Source organism: Ischnura elegans, chromosome 11, assembly GCF_921293095.1.
Source record: "Ischnura elegans chromosome 11, ioIscEleg1.1, whole genome shotgun sequence".
Taxonomy (NCBI): Eukaryota; Metazoa; Arthropoda; class Insecta; order Odonata; family Coenagrionidae; genus Ischnura; species Ischnura elegans.
This window is the reverse complement of record NC_060256.1, coordinates 75,308,845-75,326,018: the sequence shown is the minus strand read 5'-3', so window position 1 is coordinate 75,326,018 and position 17,174 is coordinate 75,308,845. Positions and strand designations below refer to the sequence as shown.

General features: G+C 44.1%; 1 long non-coding RNA gene across 1 annotated transcript in view; it reads right to left on the bottom strand.

Annotated features, from left to right (window-relative positions):
• The window catches only part of LOC124168215, a 111,226-nt gene extending 94,668 nt beyond the window's left edge, over positions 1-16,558 (bottom strand). The window contains exon 1 of the long non-coding RNA XR_006866870.1: positions 16,211-16,558. This is a non-coding gene — a long non-coding RNA (uncharacterized LOC124168215). The remainder of the gene's footprint in view (positions 1-16,210) is intronic.
• Between the last annotated feature and the right edge of the window lie 616 nt (positions 16,559-17,174).

The following is a 17,174-nucleotide window of genomic DNA, read 5'->3' as shown; positions in this document are numbered from 1 at the left end:
AAACCGGTACGGTTTGAGCAACGCAATCTTTTGCGTCACATCGAAATGGCCTTCAGTTTCTCTTCGCCGACCGCTTAGTTGACAATTCAGTTCCTCTTCGGATCTCAGCGGACTCGTGCGTGTATATTTGGGTATTCTAGGTGGCTACGATGGACAGTGTTGCTGACGAAGGACAAGGAATCTACCGGACAGAGGAATGCTGCCTAGGCGGAGATGGCGTCACAACCTCGGGCCAGGAAGAATATCTATTCCTTGTAAGTATGAACTATGTAATTAGGCGGCATGTATCTAACGCCATTTAAAAGTATAGGTTTCATGTCAATAATGGAGGATTCCACTTCAGGTTATCGATTAAGTGCCACAAATTATTGAGATAAGTTGATTTTTCTTTGTTGTAGACTAACTAAGAGGATAGAGAGCCTACTTGCAGTGCAGAATGAACAATCATCATATTAAAATACTCATTTGAATAATTGTTTTGCTATTAATTCGTGAAGATCACATTATGCTGCAATAGTGATGTAATAGTGTTGTATTAGTGTGGAAAGTTTGATTGATATACTTATAATTTTAACCAAAACCCTTGGGAACAAATATCAACAGTGGTTATTTAATGATTTACATGTTAGGTTAGTTGTAATTATAAAAGACAGTCAAGTGAATACGTCTGTCAATTCATGATTTGCGTATTTTTGAGCATTGGCATTATCATACTGGTGGGAAAGCCATCAAGACAAATTATTAAACAAAAACGAAAGCAAAACAGAACATTTACCGGCATTAGAACTAAAAAATCTATCTCAAACATTTAGCATTATTTTTTAACCTTCATTCAGATGGCAGAAAATGATATAAACTTATGTCTACCCGTAAAAAAATAGTATCAGCATCGATTTACCATAAAAAAAGCCTATCACATACGCACGAAATAAATTACCTTAACTCCATAAATTTGGTCATTAAAAGCAGTAAATTAAGCACAAATATGATCAAATACATGGAAAAACAAAGCGAGAAAGAGAGGTGAATTCTTCAAAGACGATTTTTTCATTAAATATGGCATTAATTAAAATAGTCACAGTAGTATTGGGGACACATTTGACTTGCAAGGTTTAGACCATCTTATGAGCATGCACAGAAAGTCATTAACGTTACAATTGCGCAGTATAATTATGATGGAAATTTGGACGCATGATAATCAGAAATAGAAAGCCTTTGGCGAAAGAAAGCCGGATATCGTTACCAGTGGCAAGGAGTGAGAGATCAGGGGAATGCGTGCTGATTGGCGGGATCTCTGAGACCGCGGCAGATAGCGATACGGATTAGGAGAAAGGGGATGAGGCGCTGTCGTGGAGGTATAACTACCGGAAACCCGATTGTTAACACGTCTCCCCTGGATACGCCCGCGCGCGTGCGAAGCGCTGAACACAATCACGCCTCAAACCGTCTACTCTACCGCCCCTAGACCACTCTCTCACGCAGACAAACGCGTGCTCACGCCCGTCATGAGAGCACAACCCACGCACACCCCCGCACTGGTCCACACAAACACATGAATGGCGTCTAGTTTACCCACTCCAGCGCCCTCCAACGCGCACTGCGATTGTCCGAACTACCTCGACCCAAACCACACACACTTTGAGCAACCGGTAGCGTCAAAATTCAAGCGACTGGATCAGTAAATCCAAACATCTGATATTTGATGAATTGAGAAAATGGACTTGTTAATTTCTTCCGCCGAAAACATTGACAAATTTAGTTAATAACGGAACAGACTGTCCATTTACCGTAAAAACTTAAAAAAGGGGTGAAAATTCACCAATCTCTTTCATTATAAAGTAAGACTCCTGCCAACTCATTCCTAACAATACACACAATGAAATTATAACTATACTGAATCCTTGTTTTCTAACTGAATTATGTATATTCTTCTGAATAATGTGGATGAGATTATGCAATTGTGAAATGAATCTTATCTGAGTTTGTCAACGAAATATTGAGGGCACAATGCCGAGTTCATGCATGTAAGTACTTTTCATACAATTGCCGTGCAAAACAAAGATATTGAAAATACTGCTTGGAAAATTTTGACACGGAAAACCTCTGCGCTTTATATACTTTTGTATAATTATCCCTTATTCTAACGTTTCCTTAACGTAGCCAACCGTCCCTAGTATAGAACTTTGTAGAAGCTCATATGATTGGACGCAATGAAGCTAAGTAACTACTCTTTACCTATCGAGCACGTGAGTTGGGTATGGGCCTATTTTTACCAACTGAAGCGTGGAGTTCATGGGCCACTAAGCCCCGATCACCACAACTCAACTTGGCGTATCTCGACTTAGTATCAAGCAGAGCTATAAGTGAAGTATTCCACCAATTGAAGGTCAGAACGTGATTCAAACATGTAATTAACCCATTATGACCCACTGTTGCTTCTTAGTTACATCAATAATGTACAAATTTTCAGCTCTATTCATCTAGGAAATATTTAAAATACGTGCAATTTTGTCCTGTGAAGTTTAATGATAAAAATATGTTGCCACCTCATTAATAACGATTGAGTAGAAAATTTTCACATTTTTAATGAGAACTCTGGAAAATTAATCTCTCCCCGAAGCAGCTCTGGGCTAGCAAGGGTTAAGTCGAGTTAAGATTTTGCGAAGGGGTCTTCATTATGCGTTGCCACCCAAGCCGTCTGTTTGTGTATCTCACCCCGGGTTTGTGCGTTGGTTCTTCTTTACCACACGTCGCGACACCTCTGCGGCCACATGCAAAATCACACACGCGGACGCAAAATCACACACACGCACACAAGTCCAGCCAAGCCCTCCCTCACCCCCCTCCTCTCCTCATACACTTCCTACCCTCTCACCCCCGTATCCGGACTTACTAATGCACCATCCCCACTTCTGCCCCCCCCCCAGCGCCTCACCCCACCTTAACTCAAGCCCGACGCGGTATGCGTACATATCCACACGGCAGCGTACATACGACGGCGAGACGGCGGAGGAAATCGTCACTTCCGAACTGAGTCGTCCGCTGCAAGCACAAATCGCAACACCGACAAACCTCCGTTCCATGATCGAATTCTATAGGCGCGGCAGTTCCCAGCCCTAGGAGTACGACAGCAACCTCCGCTCATATTAAAACCTATCATTAACCTAAAATAGTCACATACTTATCCATCCGCGGCGGCTATCTAACGTTTAAATTCAGTCTCAGGAAATGGAATGAATGAGTCTACCTCTTTTAGTGCGTAAAGCTTAAGAAAAAAATGATCAGTCAATTCCAGAGCGTGTTCTAAGCACGCTTAATATACAAGTTCCACGTTGATGAACGAAGTACGAAAATCTGTTGAAAATACTTAAGTACAAAGCAGACGCTACAAAAATGGGTGTACTAAGGGTACGTAGCGGCGAATGATTTGAAGAAAGTGAAATAAAACCAGGAATGGATTCAGAAATGAAATAAAATTCAATGCTATAGAATACGCCACGAAAAAATATTTGAACATGTGTATAATGATAAAATTTTCTAAGTCTTCAATTCAGTAAAAATAAATGCAGAAAATGGCAGAAATTGCGTAGTCACATTCCGTGGAAAAATAAATGTACTTTTCTGTGCACGCGAGGTAATTCCAGCATAAGGATAGAATTGCAAAATTAAGAAGGCATGTCTCATTGAGGAGAACTTCTGAACAACAGCAACGCAACTAGGGATCCATAGTCCAACTAACTGATGAGCCCATTTTCCAGTACCTACTCGAAGGATAACTGACAACCTAAGCTCCTATCTATCCGTGTGGAGCTTTAGAAAACGATGAAAAACTATTTAGCAAATCACTTGAAGCAGTGGGCGAGGGTTTCACAACAGCAAAGCGATAGCGAGTGAGCGTAGAGTACACTAACGGGTAGTCGGCGTCTCTTTCCCCCATCATGGGGAGAACGGACAGGTCGAGCCCCCTAAGGTGTCCCACGGATTCCTCGGCCCGAAAAGGTCCAGGAAGCCACAAAAAATGACCAAGTCGTCCAAAAGAGTTAAAAGCCCGTCGAAGAATTTCAGGTAGCGCGAAGTTACAGGGAAAAGGTTGAAAACCGTTGGCTATCAGTTACTTCCAATGCTTCCTATCCCTAAGTCAAATGTGTGTGGGATAACCCTCAGCCAAGGGGTGATGACCGCTAAGGTTGACGGCGATCGCCCCGGCGGATGCCGGCAAGGCCCGGGCCAAAAGGGCGGACTCAATCAAGTGGACAGGATAACTACCCGCAGCGGCTGGGGCTCCCTGCGGGAACATCGACGGATATCGACGGCATCCGGCACAATCATCCTCGCTGAATTAATATTTCCTTCCGAGATATGATCACCACGGTGTCTAGATTTTAAAATATCTTAGCACAATTCAAACTCTACTTGCAATTTTCAATACCTGCAAGCAGAATTCGAAAAGAAAACCACCCGCGCCTCATAACGTTACATTTAAAAAAAGACTAGACAAAAATTAGCTACTTAAGTTCAGCTCAGGCAAAATAAATCATTAGAAAGCATAACTACAGCCAATAATATGTACAAAAGGCTATTTTAATGTATAAGTATTGCAAACATGCAGAGTTATGATTCCGGCAAGCCGTGAATCGCTATGTTACACACCATGAAAACTCTATCACTTGAACGCTTTCGCGTCCACCACAATACATCTACGAGATAACTTTTTTCGAATGAAATCACACATTCCTTCCCTTTGGATGAGACTATTTCTCACGAGAGAACTTATAGATCAAGAAATTATTTCAGTGAGAAGTTTAGCGTGAGAGAAATTAATGAATGAGAGCACCAAAAAAAACTGAAAAAGAAGTCACCGATAAGGCCTCAAGTGGACGGTTTTTTAAAATATTGCGAATGCTTAAGTTAAGTTTTTCCGTAAACGCGAAAACAAAAATATTACGAACGCATAGGTCTAGAAAATTTAGTTTTGAAATAATGTTGCGAATGAGATGATAAAGTCAAATCCTCAGACAGAACACGGAGTGGAATGACAGTTACCATGCAGAGGAACACCGACTGTCATTAACCGGGCGATGACCGAGCTTTTCCGCGGAGAAGGATTGGCTTAGTGCCGGGACGTTTCTAAGTCACACTAAAGCGAACAAATGAAGCGTTTATTCTAAATTATTTGGTGAAATTAACATTATTTTGAAGGAAAAGCGGAATAAAGATAAAACTAGAAATTGACGGATTTAATCATTACTCACTTCGCAGTTGAAATGAACTTCATGTTCAAGTAAATCTTAATTTCAAATTATGTTAGTTACATCAGAGCTCGGATCAAATATTGATATTATAAAGCCTCGCTCTTCCAAGACCAGTGCAAAAATATTGAGAATGATAGAAACTGTGCATATATCCCATCACCGCCAGCGTTATGACAGGTGCAGTGGTGAATCAGGAGAAGCACCCTGAAAAAAATTCTAAGTCCGCAAACCCTCCTACGTTAATTTAGAATCAAAAGCTGGAAAAAATAGAGTTTTTGCAAAGAAGCAGAGTAAAATTGATGAGCGTCCGTTGGTAAAGAGTTCACAGAACTCTACGTTGTGATTACCTTGAGAGGATCAACGAGTCCGGTGCTATTGTTGGGAAGTTGCCGGGGAGGGAGTGGGGTCTTGCAGGCGGGCGGTCAAGCGCCGGACCCCCTCCGAGTAAGGACCAGACCCGGGTCAGCGCCTAGCCGGCCAGCGGTTTGGTCCTGCCCGGCGTCGCGGCGCCCATGTTCGCGGGGAAAATCTCTAGCACGTAACGTGAAGCAAGTCTCTCCTCCAACGCCAGAAAAAGTACTCTCAATTCAACGCCACACACCCACCGAAACAAAAATTTTCTCCTCACGTCCAACACCTTTTGTCCACAATCACCTCACAGAACACATTTAGAAAAACTTGTGGTCTCTCTTTGACACCAAGATCACGAATTTCAGCAAGTCCCTCAGCGGGAAAAGATCTGGGTAAAAAAATTGACCCAAGTCTCAACTTGACGACATAGTCGTAGTTAGTTCGACACTACGCGGCATTCAGATCAACTTTCATGTCACCGTAAGAAATCCATCAAACTTTGCATGCGAGAAAGAAGTGGCTTGCTGAAATCCCGTGTATGATAGTGATCGTCTTAGCCATCAACAATTTGCCTCGGATTCTGACACTGCCGTTTTTCGCTTACGCACTGGAAATTTCTCTAAAGAGAGTGCAAAACTGAGAAACCTCCGATCACAAATTTTCCGAGAGCAAGCTCACGTATGAACTTCAAATATTTATTCTTACAAGTAAAGGGTGGAAACCACAAAGTCACTTCGCGTGCTTCGTACACTTCCGTTCAATGTATGTCTGCTTTCAGAAAAATCTGACGATGAGGCCAAAATAACTGGCAAAATTCCGTCATAGGAACAGAGGAAAAACTGAGTTACTGGGATGAAGTCCTACTTCGATGATACAGCTTTGCTGGAAAAACTGCACACTAGCACAAAATATTTAGCGTCGACTCCTGAAAAAAGCACCAAGTTCCGTCAAAGCTGGGAGAAATTCCACGTTAAAAATTAGGGAAAACTCCACAAAAGCAGGAACAAGTCCAGATCGCATGAAGCAAATCAGAAACTATTCGTCCCTGCACTGGAAACAGGAGATACTGCCACAACTGGAAAAAATCCAAGTCCCCAAAGCCGAAAAATTCTCCGCCCGATGCCCACTACGTCCGGCGGGAGCAATGCCCGCAGCTTCCCTCAACCTGCCCGAACCGGCACAACACACGACAAAGTCCGCAGAATGCGGCCAGGATACGCGGGCGAGATCAAGGGTTAGACGGCGGTGAGGTCAGTCCAAAGTCGCCGGCAAAACTGCACCCGGAGAGAGGTGTGTATATTTTGGGGGGGTTTTGCGAGCGGGGGCGGTCTCCGTTGAACTGCTATGGCTGTACCGGGGTGCCGGAATCGTTGCCTGCCCCCCGTGGGTAAAGCGGGAGGCCACGTCCAAGGTGTGTGTTATGGACAGTGCCAAAGAGAGGAGATGTTAGCAGGTCCGAACTTCCCCACACTTGGGACCCGACTGAAAGAACGTTTTTGAGAGGTGCGTGGCTGGGAATGGAGTAAAGTGCAGGGATGCTGTGCCGGAGGAGTAGATGCGGAGGGGGAGGGTGGGGGTAGTGGGAGGGATACGAGTCCAGAGAGGGTAAATGGAAAGACCCATAGAGAGAGAGGAATGTGAGGATGGTCCAGGGGCGGTGGGGGTGTATGGCGGGGGGTCCCAAACTCCTGAAGCTACGGGGTTGGAGCATCAGAAGACCTGCGCCGTAGACCTTTTACTCGCCGTATTCCCTCACACCCCTCCCTATTCGACGTACCCCCAACCCCTCCTTAACCCTTCCAGCGTGACCACCCCCACTCCACCTTCCTGAAACTTTCCCCACCTCAAAAAACACCCCCACTCTTTCCCTTTTTATTCCCACACCCCCTCACAAAAATCCGTCCCCGTTCCAAATCCTCAACTCAACCCTGTGCTCAAACCCCACCGCTTCCCCCTATCGTTACCCCCTCCACGATAGTTAAAAACCTCCCACTTTTCGTTTTTTTGTGTACTTTTCGGTGCAAAAAAAATTGTAGCACCCTCCCTTTCTCTACTCTCTCCGCGAATTTTATTCGTTCGAATTTTTTTTGGGAAATAGTTCGGTTACGCCCCCTCGAAATACCTTCCTCCGTCCGTTCGCATCGTTTTCTCCAACACACGCGAGCCGGTCGCGCTTGAGACCACGTTCTCGGTCCGCGAATTACTTTAGTTCATGTGGATGCGCGGCACGCAAAACTGGACGTAATTTGGTGTGCGAAGCCACGTAAAATTTATAGAGGGATCGATAATATTTGATAACTTTCAAATTAGGTACTCGATCACTACGGGTGCCATCCAGATGTTTCAATTAAAGTCTGTGTAGATTTCGACTTCCTCCTCCTATTATTCCTTGCCTATCCTTGGCGATCCTCGGCTAAGAAAACCTTTCAGTAAAGTACACTTCAATTCCTGACCACTTCAGTATTCCCAGGTGCACCTAATCATTCCTAAGATTATCTTTCAATAAAAATTTGGCCAATGACAGCATTTATCTTGTCACCATCGACAAGGATACAGTATAAATTAGCAATAACGGATAAAGAGTTAACTACAATAATTTGATATCGACTTTATACAGAATACCTAAGTAAATACCATGGAGGTTGGACTCGGGATCCAAAAGTAAAGAACAAGGCATGAAATGCAACTTTATTTAACAGGCGGTTTAACAATAATGGCTAAAATACCGCGATGAAAAATGCTAAATCAAACTAAACAAAATCCGTAAGAGAAGGAAGGACGAGGCGCGAAAAAATAAGTAATGTTTATAATTAAATCCATCACTTTGAAAAAAACTCAGCATTCTCCCCGCCGAGAAGAGAATAAGTTTATCGTCGAAGAAGAAAAACTTCGGTATAATTTGAAAGCATAAAACAGTGAAAATTTTAATAGCACTTACATATCCCTTAAAAAACCCACCCGACCACCATCTGGGCGTTAAATTCACTCCCCATCAAAAATCTTGGGCACAAAAACTACTTCCGCTAAACGCCGGAGAACCTCAAGCGAAACCTTCTTCCTCGCCTGCCCTCTCCGCGGGAGAAACTTGCGGCACAATATACCGATTGCCACTCCCAAAGACCGGAATCACCTCCCACCGAACGCGTTCGTGAGTGGGAGCAGGAGAAACATCCGATTTTTTCCCCATGTGCGGCCAAACGGTCGTCAATTGGACTCTGCGTGCGAGAGATATCGAGATAGAAATCAAGGAGAAAGGTGGAGGCAGTATAAGGGAGGGAGAATGTAAATACACCAATCCAACGGGAAAACAGGAAAAAAATAACGAATATGTATCGGAGGACGCCTCCCCACTCTCTTTCTTCGGCTTCCCGGGTCCTTTTTTCCCAGTCCCCAATGCCGCCTCTTACCCCCAACGGAGGAGTTCTCGACCCACCGCGACGTGCGATGTACAACAGTGAGATTCGGAACACCGACGAGTGGGGAAGAGCCGGGAGGGTCAGCGGGGATGGCCGGCGAGTTTTTACGTCCGGCGGAAAAATCGCGAGTTTTTGCCGGCCGCTCGGTCGCGCATTTCGCGGCTGCTGGTCGCGAGGTATCCCGGTTGATTTCGAAGATCCGCCGAGGCCCACGTTGAGGCAGATAAAACCGCGAGAGATCCACAAAAAACCGTCGATAAGAGAGTAAGGGAGTATTTTAAAGATATAAACGTAAGAATTAGGATATGGTAGGTAAGCACACGCTAAGAGTCTCTTGCGATGGTGGTAAAAATATTCTAAGTTTGCAGTAAATGGCATTATGCCTTTCAAAGCGGAATCAGAAAAATGCGGAACGTTGAGATGGGCATTCATAGGTTAAATATTCCAATTATAACGCTCTGATTTCACATTCATGCTACACGAAGGTTAAGGGCTTGGGTAATAACTATTTTATGAATTTCTGATTCTAAAAAGTCAAGTAAATTAGAGCGTTATTCTAGAGTTAGTAAAACTCTAATGTTAGACAGCTTTTGTAAAATAATAAAAAAACTGTAGGTACATATTTTCCCTCTGTTTCCCGACCATTTCAGAGTTAACGTAGTGCACTGAAGTCTCATACTTCGTAAAGCACGATGGATTCTGTCACTACCTTTCATACTGAAGGGAATACATTTTCTTAATCATTCTATAAGTGAACACACCCTATATATGTAGCGAAAAAGTAATAGAGGAAATTCTATAATATCATTCGCCGATGTTGTAAACGGAGGAGGGAGAAAAGAACCGGGCATCGAAGGCTTCCACGGCGCATTGTTTCCAGACAGGTTAACGTTGAAAAAGCCGTAGGGGGCGCAAGAAGATTTATCATTCGTCAATTCCGTGATTCTCTGTCACTACGCAAAGAAAAACCTCGTCGAATCCTATTCGAGATTATAAACTACTCTGAACGAGAAAAATTTTTCTTTCAGTTATACAATAAATAGAAAAATAGGTTCTTTATCCATAACACGCCTACTTAATAATACTTTTATCGCTCTATGCTTTGAAATTTTCTTTAAAAAACAATTTGATTGTCAAAGCTATCGTAAGCCGTCCTAGCATAAAGTGTTTTCTAAAGACAGTGATTTCTGCGTGGTCCGACTATGCAGCTTGTGTAAATAGCGTTTGCCTGACGAAGACACGACATTTAATATGTGTATATTTTTATAATTTCAGAGGAGCCCGTAAAAGATAATGGTGAAACATGGACGAAGGAAAGGAAACAATACAAGGAAAGACTTTGTTGGAAAAAACAAGCAATGTGGATAGAAAAAGTCGGAATAATCTTAGTCCGTTGTAAGAGGTATGTATACATTACAGCAAGTAAATTATTGACACCACATTATATTTGTGGAAAAATACTATTTATTGAAGACCCCAGTCACGACGGGATCTTTCCTCACCCTCCATTCTATAATCCATAGGTTTAAACCTCCCTTCATTGGATTTTATTATTATCCAGGGAAAATTTTTTCTATTTTTTCAATTAGTTCTAAGATAGAACCAGCTAGGCTATAACCTCACCGGTGTAATGTAGCAGGATTTATTTTCATCTCTAAGGAATGCTACTTCGATTGAATTTCATCCGCGATGTAAAATACTTACGAGCATCAAATTCCTGTTGAAATTTCTTCCTGGATTGATTCACGAGTACCGCACGTCCGTTTAGGGACTCATAGCCAATATCGACACGCGACCACGCCAAAACGTTTGGCGCCCCGTTAACTACCGAGGCTTCCTCAACGCACCCACACAAACTCACGGCCGCACAACGGGTTTGGTCGTGCATTTGGCGGTGGACCACCGATGCAACGTACAACCTCATCGAAACCACAGAACAAGCGACAAGACCGTCACCCTGCCCACCCAAACCCACGATCGGGCTTGGATCGGCCGCGAACTCACACCACCGTCAGCGTCCCGATTAGAACGCCCAACCCCCTCCTCCGCCACCGGAGTGATTCCTAACCCGCGGTGTCCGTTATGTGTGAATGGTATGCCATACCTACAACCGAAACCCCTCCCTGTGTGACGTATCCACCCACCTGTCAAGCGGTCCCGCCAAAACGTTTACCCTCTGTGTGTCCCGCAGTCCAGAGAACGTCCCATACACGGAGACAGGGCAGTGTGCGAAGTGGTGTAGTGGAGAAGGGGTAGCTTTCGGAGCGTCGCGTTGCATTGTGGGAGAGTGTGAGAGGGGGGGAAACTGCATCACTATAGCGAGGACATCGTGCATTCTAGCCACGTGAATGACCGTGAAGCTTACACACACACACACACGAAGACACTTCAGTTAGCACCCCCCTCCCCTGACCACTCCGCGGACAACAACAATACGCCAGTCGCGACAGGAACACCTCCTCCTCCCTACTCTTCCCTATCCCTTCCCCCATCTATTCATCTCCTCACGGTCCTGTCTGATCGTGGGGACACATTCAGCTATGCGACCTTGCCGATTTCGACCTGTCCGGTCACCTTAATGACAATTTGATGCCTCATTGATATGTCTAACATTCGCATATCCCAGGGAAACCTTCAGTTGATGCAGCAGTAACGACTCTGTCTTTTACTTACAATTATATTCGTAGCACAACTTCAATCTCTGAATGCAAACGCATATATAATATAAATTTTTATGAATTTTATAATTATGAGCACCATTGAAATAGTGCACAAAATGTTTCTATGAAGCCCGAAAGCGTTCATAGCTCTGATTGTTCCAAGAAATCTTCCAGTTATAAGTTTCAATGAAAGATGACAGCCACCAGATTCACAGATTATTTCATTAGCAAAAAATGCATGAAATATGCACACCGCTCATCCTATTCTTTCATGGTAGGATGAAATAATAGTGCAGGACACTAATTTTTCGAGGCCAAATTTGGGAGCAATGATCGCCACTTGCAAGTGATAAAATTGTATACAAATTGTAAACAAAACATTCTCACTGGGGCAGAGAAACAAAAACATGTCGGAATCCGAGCCCATCTGTCCCATTACCCCGCGCCACATCGCGACCGCGAATCAAGGGGGAAGGGAGGTGGAGAACACACCCCTGACTACATAATGACACCCACTCCAGTCTGGCCCGCTACTCCGCCCCTCCCCTGACACCAAATGCAATCAAATGCACGTATTAACCAACTCCCTTCCCTTGCGATCCCGATGACCTCCCACCTCCAAAACCGATCCATCCGCGGGAGCCTTCGATGAATGAATGAATGAGATCTTCACGCCCTTCCCCTCAAATGAACACATTTCCCTCCCTCCTCCCCCAACTCCTCTCCCCATTAAAGCATTAGCTTGCTATTAACAATCACCGCGGTATAAAGAGGAGGTGGGGTAGGCGGTCGGAATTTTGGGAAGTGGTGGGAATTCGGTTGGAGACAGAGTGGCGGCTACGAGCGTGCATGTATGTATGTATGTGAGTATAGATACGTTGACCCCGAAAAGCCTAAACAGTTCACCCATCCCACTCCATACACGCCGTGATCCAAATAACTCGTTACGATTCATCGAGTGGGCGTAATGTTTGGGCCATTCGCGTGAGCGTCACCGTTTTCAGTGTGTCGATGAACTTGGCAGGCGTGGATAGAATGCGTGGTCATGAGTATATATCAATCCCGCTAGATCGGTCGTATTTTCTCTGTTCTTGTAACGCATCATTTTTACATAAATTAAGCTATCGTCTCAGTAAATTTTCATGGCTATTTGAGTGGGTGTACCAAAAAAATTACTGCATCTCAAGTCTGAAAATTTTACAACTGAGAAAATAACTATATAAAAATTTTGAAATTTGAGGTACGGCCGAATGATGGACACAGGGAAGAATATGGGTGTTCTCTATGCTCCATGAAAATTTCAAAATGATATCTTGAGTTTTGCGTCACGGAAAAAGACCGGTCGAGTTGGAGTGATTAGCTCTCATGACCACGTTACTACGCATTGGATGGCCGCACCCAACCCCTTTTTGCTCGGATAGGACTACGTGGATAAGAGAGCTAAATTGTGAATACGGTTTTATGATAAAGTTGCGCAACTATAGTATAAATGAGAAATGCATAACCTTTCTCTTCATGGGATTAGTTGTCAAGTGGCTATTTCGCCTGAGTTATTCTTTGCTTGTTGCGATTGTGCAAATGAGGATAAAATTCTCTGGTTGGGAAAATTTGCTGATTTGCTCATTTCTTGAGAGACAAGATGCTTAGGGATAGGGTTACGGTATCGATAAATGACCGAAAAAGTTATAGAATAGAATTTCCGTTTGCTGCTGTACCCACACGACGCCGAAGAAAAATGGTATTCTTTTATCAAGGAAAAATTTTTTTCTTCAAAATTTTACTTATACAGAAAATTTTGAACTCGAAGACGCTCATTTTACTCTAACGTGCATTTACAATGCTAAAAAGAAGAATGTTTCTTAGTGCCCTAAGGAAATCAATGGTTGATATTTGCACAATGATGCCGCTAAAACTGATGCAGGAACTCTTTTTCGTTTTGAAAGTGACAAGTTTCTTAGTGTACGTTCACGGGAGAGGCCGGATAGTAAGCCAGATTGGCCGGTAGTCAGTGGTGTAGACGTTTAGGTACGCACTGATGTAGTTAGGACACCTGTCTGCACCCACATGACTGACCGTTGTTCATCGCTTCCATCTCCCAACCCATCCCGGCCCCAGACTCCGTCCCTACCACCTCCCACGTTTCCGCAACCTCATCCCGGAGATGCCGAGCGATGATCAGCACGACCCCAGCCAGCCTCGCTGACGTAACCGCGCGATGCCGCATTACACCGATAAGCGAGTCACATCGGACGGAAACACATGCTCTTCGACACTAAAAACCACACGACCTTCCCTCTCTACATACGACCTCACCTCACCTGACTGGCCTATTGCACTATCCGTCTCATTCACGAGAAGGGGCACGAATGGGCAACACTCTGTGCTTAAGCAAGTCGGTATGCAAGTCGAAGCCGCTGAGTATTCCACGAAAGTCTAGAACCGATTCGTACGAGTATTTTATGGGGAACTGTTTCCCGTATCAATAACAAAGCTGATCCGTACGTGACTATGGTAAAAGTCTATGTTACCGCCCCTAGAGAAACCTACCCGCCACTATATTATCTTACCCACATAAATGTGACATACAGAGAGCTCTGTAAAAATATCTGTACTCCAGGTTGATTTTAGACACCTTCAACACTATTACCGTTATCAGGGTCCCAAATCATGTAAAATGAGAACCCTAGATCTGTAGGGAACTGGCCTAAGCCTCAGCCCAGACCAACCAACCACATCCACCTTTAGAGAATTATACTGTTTTGATACCGAGTTTTTGAAGCGCATATCCCACAAAACTACAACGAAACTTATGATGATTTTGAAAAAAAATTATAATTTACACTACAAAAGTGACCACTAAGCCAGACTTCAAATCCGCACAGATGAGTTTGTCTCCCTAAAGAAGAAATAAATGAAAAAGAATCACGAGTATGAACCTAGGATATACTATATACCCAACTGTAACAGCGCAAAGAATACCCTTTGATAGTGTACATGTGGATCAGTAAAAACCTTATTCCAGACTGCTAAAGTTGTCAAAGTATTGTCAAACTGCCATTCAAAGCAGAGACTTAGCAGTGGATTACGTTAATTTAATTATATTTTCAATTATTTTAAGAAATGAAAAGATTATTTCACATATTTTAAAGCAGAGGAGGAAGTTTACTAGGAAGATCGTAATCAATCCAATGCCTACACTCGATGGATGGTCAAGGAAGTAGCCGCGCCTCATCCGGCAAAAGTGCGGGTGGATACCGCGCCTGTTGGCGGTCAGCCGAAGGGGGTCCGGCCGGGCGCCGAGGAGCAAGGCACACCCGGCTATGCAGGCGCCCAGAATAACAGCAAATCCTCATGCACATTCCAAAAAGACTTTCACGGTGAAAAAGTGAGTTTAACCCTTTCTTGAGATAAAACCTTCTTTGAAACAAGAGTACTACCTAAATAAGACTAAAAAAATTATCGCAAACTATAAACGCCTCATATCGTTCATTAGCGAATTGATTGAGTCTCTTCTGTCACCAACTTAAAAGGTTCCAATTTATAATTTGAGGTTACGATAGCATAACTGGGTTCGAAAATGCAGAATACAAAGCCAGGCAACTCACTCTAAACTAATATATAATTACCGATATTTAAAAAACTACGACGACAATTGAATGTATTAATCATTTAAGTTTTGTTGAGATACAATTTTAATGATTGCCTTTAACGACGTTCTCCTATAAATGTGCGGGATCCAGACTTGGATAGCATTCTAGCACACGCATAAATCACAAAAAAATATTCAATGCATACTAAGCCTTAGGGAAAAACCTAGAAAGGCAGAATAGTTTCAATACAAAATCCTAAAAATTACAACGAATATTCCGTTAACTAAACTGCGCTTTGGAATTCCGATTATATTCATCCTTTCAAAATGGGAATTCCCAAGGTAAATCTCGGCTGTTTTTCAAATGGAAATTAAAATTTATATGAAATAAGATAGGTGCAATAAATAAAGTATGGTATGGCATTCCTTGCTCGCTAAGAGGGAGAGGTGATAAACTTGCTTGATCATATGAGTACCATACCGCAAAGAGCACTTCGAAGAGCCTAAGCAGGGAGACGCAATGATGGGGAACCCCCGTCAGAGGGGCGTCTGTCGCCGGGAACGAATACGGCCGAGGCTCGGTCATCAGACCGGGGGCTGGCGGATCCGACATCAGATGCCGGTGACGCGGTCTCCCGCCCCGGGAAAGCCGGCAAACCCGCCCGGCGCGGAAGTAACGCAAATCCTCCAACTACCTTGCGTTGCACCTGTTCTGCAGATAAAGCTTTTTTCCAAGCTATTCACTGTTGACGAACGAAGGCACGAAAACATCTCAGCGAAGCACTGATGAGGAAATGTCAAGGCTCGGGCTTTAGATAAGTCCTATACTATTCTTGGTATAACCATTCATCTAAGCAAGTTTTTACGGATAAATAATCCTTCACGAAAGCCAAGAATTTAAGCCGCCAAAGCAGAAAGAAAAAATTACGTGTTCACACTTACCTTGCTGGTACGCGACGAACGTGTTATTCTATATGTTGCTCACGTTGATCGTGAAGAAGTGCGGTCTCGAGGAAGATTGTCGGTACAGGTGAAGAAGATAATGTAGGATTACTCCTACAAAAATGTTCCGGGGAACCGTTTCACCCAAGGAAAAAAAAAGATTTTGAAGAAGTTCTCCTTCACAGACTTAAATCGTGGACCAAAATCACAAGTTCACATCGCTCAAAAGAGTCAATGTTCTTGGCGAAATGAACGAGATACGACACATGTCTGTAGATGAATTTGTCACACACAAATGTTTACGCCTGAGTATATGACGGGGAAGCGATGCAAAATATCCAGAAAAACACCTTCAATACGTCCAACACATCACTGACTTCGGGAGGGAAAAATTGTCACTGCACAGTCTCCGGGACAGATTTCTCTTCGAAACTCCCGAGACGAAAAAGTCGCTTAAAAAATCCTCATTCACAAACTGTAAGCCGAAAAAATGTCACAACACGCGCCGATCATGGCGAGAGTACGGGCACCCCGATGGGGAAGCATGACCGGGATGGTCAGGCCCCGATCGCCGGGGAAAAAATTTGCTCCACCCCCGCGGGCTGAACTCGGGCCGCGGACACAAAAACTGAAAAGTGCCCGTTTTTCCCCACCGGTATCTGTGTTGGAGTGAGAGAAGCGAGAGAGAACCCCAGGACCAGACCTCCGAACTCGCTTGCCTCTCCTCCCGTTCTTTGCATCAACGTGGCTCGCCGACGAACCATCCTGGACGGTACGAGGGGGCGTGGAGGGGCGGGAGGTGGGGACGGCGGGGGAGGGGGAGAAGGGGTAAGAGAAGTCTCTGTGTATATGTGGGAGGAAGTATTGAGGAAGAGATAGAAGTGGGAGAGGGGATAGGAGCTAAGCTAGGGAGAAGAGAGAAGCTTGGGGAACGACCCCTACCCTATTTCGCCGACAGAGGGGC